Here is a 5,213-nt window from a genome sequence, read left to right as displayed (position 1 = left end):
ATATGCACCGAATTTAAACTAAATGTCCCTGCTGCTGTTATCCGAGTTGCAGGGCTGGCCACCACGCCAACATCATCCAGGGCTCCAGAAACATTTGTAGGTCAATGCCCCACAATACAAGTAGATGCTGGAGGCACTATTCTGCCAGGACTTTTAGACACCGGGTCCCAAGTGACGCTAATGTCCGAAAGCCTATTTAATGCTCACTTTACCGAAGCGAAGCTCGAAAGGACCCCTACCCTTTTTCGTCTAAGAGCAGCTAATGGCCTGGAAATCCCCTATATCGGCTATGCGGTTCTTGATTTTGAGGTAGAGGGTGTTAAAGTTCCCGAAAGAGGAGTAGTAATTGTTGCGGATCAAAACTGTACACACCCCTTCATAATAGGTATGAATCTAATCGTGGGTTGTTGGGATGCCGTTTTTAAATGTCCTAAAACCTCTACTCTTCGGCATCTTCAAAAGCAAAAGGTGTGGAGGGAAGCTTTTGCTACATGTTCCCGTATAGAAGCTGTTGCTGCTGAAGATGGCTTGCTAGGCCACGTGAGAATGGTCTCGAAGACTAGTATTACATATCCCCCAAAGGAGATGTTGGTGCGGGGCTAACTACTGTGCCCTGCAAAATCACTGGTCGTGGTGAACAGAGGTAGGCTGCCCCTCCGTGCTTATAACCCCCATTCCTACAGTATTTCCTTAAAACAATTTGAGAAGCTAGGGCAGCTGTTCCGTGTTGATGATAGTGATGTGCATGCAGCTGAGGATCTGTGTTTATCTCTAGTAGAGGAGGGTGTGGTAGGAGTGTCACTCATTGATGCCACAGCCCAAACCAATCCAGAACTGTCCCCAGATGTTAGGGATTTGAGTGATAAGCCGGATCTGTCTGAGCAGCAACAAGTGCAGCTACGCGCCCTGCGAAGTGGGAGAAGGTGTTTGCACAACATGAGGACTTTGGAAGGACCAGTGTTGTGCAACACAGGATACTGACTGGAGATTCCGCCCCTACCAGGGAGAGATACCGACCCATCCCGCCTCTGTTGCATAAGGAAGTGAAGACACTGCATGCTTTCAGGTATGCTTGAACAGAGAGTGATAAAGGAAAGCTGCAGTCCCTGGGCAGCGCCTATAGTGTTAGTCCGCAAAAAGGATGGGAGTTGGCGCTTTTGTGTAGACTACCGGAGGTTAAACTCAGTTACACATAAAGACGCCTTTCCGTTCCCCTGAATCGAAGAGACCCTAACTGGTCTGAGCAAATCTGAATGGTTTTCGACCTTAGACCTCGCTAGTGGGTATTGGCAAGTGGAGGTGCACCCGGACGATCGTGAAAAGACTGCATTTACAACTCCCCTCGGACTGTTCGAGTTTGAACGCATGCCATTTGGTCTATGCAATGCACCTGCCACTTTCCAACATCATTGTTTGAATGGTCAAATAGCGGAATCATTGTTGGTTTATCTTGATGACATAATAATTTTTTCTGTTGATTTCACTGCCCATCTACAGCACCTGGACCAGGTGTTTGAACGGTTGCAGCGACATGGACTTTAACTCAAGCCCCTTAAGTGCAAGCTCTTTCAGCGTGAGGTGAAATTCTTGGGACACGTGGTGGATCGGGATGGAGTGAGACCGGACCCAGGTAAAATTAAGGCAGTACAGGACTGGGCCGCTCCGACCACTGTCAAGGAAGTGAGAGCGTTTCTTGGATTGGCAGGCTATTACCAACGTTTTGTGGCTGGGTTTGCTAAAATAGCCCGTCCCCTATAAATGTCGGTGGGACGGCCTCACTGGCCGTCCCACCGACAAGAAGGCACAGGCCCACAAAATAGTGTGGACACCAGAGTGTCAGACGTCCTTTGAAGAGCTAAAAAAGGCTTTGACCGACAGTTGCCTGCCCGCTATGCAGACGAGAGTTCCCCCCGTTGCAGGGACTGACAACGATAATGTATGGGGGGGATGTGATGGGACACAAGTAGGGGATTTTATTTTTTTTGTTTCATTGTCATGCATGTCTGAGTGTTTTTATTGTTTTAGATTTTAATTGCATGTTTTTACATTTTACAATTTGATTGCATGTTTTTACACTTTGAGGACTTTGACTGTATTTTTAATTGCATAAGTTTATTCCTTGTGGACTTTGCTGGCATTTTAAGACGTTGCCCCTTTTAGCTTGTTGCCCCTGACAACCAAAGTGCCCAATCGAACGGCACCTGAAATCAGACGCACCTGTGGAGCATTAGGGCTGCACACATTTAAAAAGGAGCGACCAGGAGGATCGTCAGGCTTGACAAGGAGGACCGGGTGAACGCGCGCAGGTTGAGAAGGAATCCCCAAGACTACCCAGCAGACCCGCAGGCTACCGAAAAGAACCCCCAGAATCCCACAATACGCAGGGGCAGAGGAAACTCTGACTCCAAAGTAAGTGTCGTGCCTTGTGGATTTGCAGGGGTATTTAACTGCCTTGGGCTGTGGGCTTGTGGCTCGTGTGTTGTGCGCTGGCTGTGTGGTTCTGTGAGCAGGAGCAATCGAACACGATTCATAAACCAAAGATGTATTATGTCTAAAAATGCCTGTAATATTTTATCCATGTGAGTTTTACGACAATCAGTTGTTTTTGTAAGGTTTGCAAATACAACAATTAGGTTTTACACATAATGACAATATAACTGCCACACCCAATCAGTAGTTTTTTACTCAATATGACTAATATTTTTACAATCCTGAGATAATGCAAAAAAAGCAATAAAAATGTATTGCAACATAATTCCTAAACCAACAATGCAAAATGTCTAAAAATACCTGTAATATTAAAACTATGTGACAATTACTGTAATCAGTTGTTTTTGAAAGATTTGCAAAAACAAAAATTAGGTTTTACGCATTGACATATAACTGCCACCTAAATATGACAGTTGTTTAAAACATATGTCCTAAACCACACATGCAAAGTGGCTAATAATGCCTGGAGGAATGTATCTTTGTGAGTTTTACTAGAATAATGAGCTTTTGTAAGAATTGCAAAGACACAAGCTAGTTTTTTTTACTCAATATGACAGTTTTACTGTCATACTAAATATGAAAGTTATATAAACATAACTCTAAAACCAAACATGCATTATGTCTAAAAATGCCTGTAATATTGTATCCATGTGAGTATTACTAGAATCAGTTGTTTTTGTAAGGTTTGCAAATACAAAAATTAGGTTTTACTCACTATGCCAGTTATTTAAACATAACTCCTAAACAACAAATGCAAAATGGCTAATAATGCCTGGAGATGTATCTTTTACTAAAATGTTCTTTTGTAAGGTTTGCAAAGACACAAGTTAGTTTTTTTTACTCAATATGTAGTATCACTGTATCACAACTGAGAAAGTTGTATAAACATAATTTCAAAACTACACATGCAATCCGTCTAAAAATGCCTGTAATATTGAATCTATGTGAGTTTTACCAGAATCAGGTATTTTGGTAAGGTTTACAATTACAAAAATTAGGTTTTACTCATAATGACAGTATAACTGCCACTTTCAATATGGCAGTTATTTAAACATAACCCCTAAACCACATGCAAAATGGCTTATAATGCCTGGAGATGTATCTTTGTGAGTTTTACTAGAAAACATATAATTTGTAAGGTTTTTTAAAGACACAAGTTGGTTTTTATTACTCAATATAATAGTATAACTGTCACACTAAATGTATCCATTTTCTTCCGCTTATCCGAGGTCGGGTTGTGGGGGCAGCAGCCTAAGCAGAGAAGCCCAGACTTCCGTCTCCCCAGCCACTTCGTCCAGCTCTTCTCGGGGGATCCCAAAGTGTTCCCAGGCCAGCCGGCTGACATAGTCTTCCCAATGTGTCCTGGGGCTTCCCCGTGGCCTCCTGCCGGTCGGACTTGCCCTAACGAAAAAAGCAATTAAAATGTATTCAAACACAACTCCTAAACCAAACATGTGAAATGTCTAAAATGCCTGCAATATTGAATCTATGTGAGTTTTACTAGAATCAGTTGTTTTTGTAAGGTTTGCAAATACAAAAATTAGGTTTAACACTTAATGACGTATAACTGCCACACTCAATTTGACAGTTATTAAAACATAACTCCTAAACTACACATGAACATGTTTTAATAATGCATGAAGAAATGTATCTTACTCAATATGACAGTATTACTGTAATACTAAATATGAAAGTTATATAAACACAACTCCAAAACCAAACATGCATTATGTCTAAAAATGCCTGTGATATTGTATCTGAGTTTTACTAGAATCAATTGTTTTTGTAAGGTTTGCAAATACAAAATTTAGGTTTTACTCACTATGACAGTTATTTAAACATAAATCCTAAACAACAAATGCAAATAGCTAATAATGCTTGGAGAACTGTATCTTTGTTATAGAGAGCCTGCATGCTGACCAACAGCATCTCTGTCTGGACTGGAGCCTGCAGTGCCTCAGACTGGAAGTCTCTCCAGAGAGTGGTGAGGACGGCGGAAAAGATCTTCAGGAATCCTCTTCCTCTTATCCAGGAGATCGCAAAAAGCGCTGCCTGACCAGGGCTCAGAAAATTTGCAAAGACTCCTCCCACCCCCACCAAGGACTGTTTTCACTGCTGGACTCTAGAAAGAGGTTCCGAAGCAGAACCTCCAGCTTCTTCCCTCATGCCGTAAGACTCTTGAACGCATTATAATTAAATTATCCCCTCAACTCCCCTCAAAATGGATTAACTCGCTGGAATAAACAAAAAACAATATAACATACACCCATAAACGTGGGCGCATGTGGAAAAGGTGCAATATATTTATCTACACAGTAATCTTTTTATTTATTTATATATATTTAAGTATATTTATTTATTTTATATGTATATTTATATATTTATTTATTTATATATGCACCTTATTGCTTTTTTATCCTGCACTACCATGAGCTTATGTAACAAAATTGTGTTATCTATGCTGTAAAGTTCAAATTTGAATGACAATAAAAAGAAAGTCTAAGTCTTTACCAGAATAATGATCTTTTGTAAGGTTTGCAAAGACGCAAGTTAGTTGTTTTTGTTACTCAATATGACAGTATAACTGTCATACTAAATATGAAAGTTGTAAAAACATAACTCCAAAACCAAACAAGCAATCCGTCTAAAAATGCATGTAATATTCAATCTATGTGAGTTTTACCAGAATCAGGTATTTTGGTAAGGTTTACAATTACAAAAAG

At 40.7% G+C, this 5,213-nt stretch overlaps 1 long non-coding RNA gene across 1 annotated transcript; it reads left to right on the top strand.

Moving 5' to 3' along the window:
• Positions 1–2,279: 2,279 nt before the first annotated feature.
• Positions 2,280–3,928, top strand: LOC140679938 (uncharacterized). The gene is made up of 2 exons (XR_012051212.1): positions 2,280–2,409; positions 3,720–3,928. It is a non-coding gene; the product is annotated as an uncharacterized lncRNA (long non-coding RNA).
• Positions 3,929–5,213: the final 1,285 nt, after the last annotated feature.

The sequence above is a fragment of the Nerophis lumbriciformis genome, linkage group LG27 (genome assembly GCF_033978685.3).
Source record: "Nerophis lumbriciformis linkage group LG27, RoL_Nlum_v2.1, whole genome shotgun sequence".
NCBI lineage: Eukaryota > Metazoa > Chordata > Actinopteri > Syngnathiformes > Syngnathidae > Nerophis > Nerophis lumbriciformis.
The sequence above is the reverse complement of the archived record's forward strand: the minus strand, read 5'-3'. Positions and strand labels throughout refer to the sequence as shown.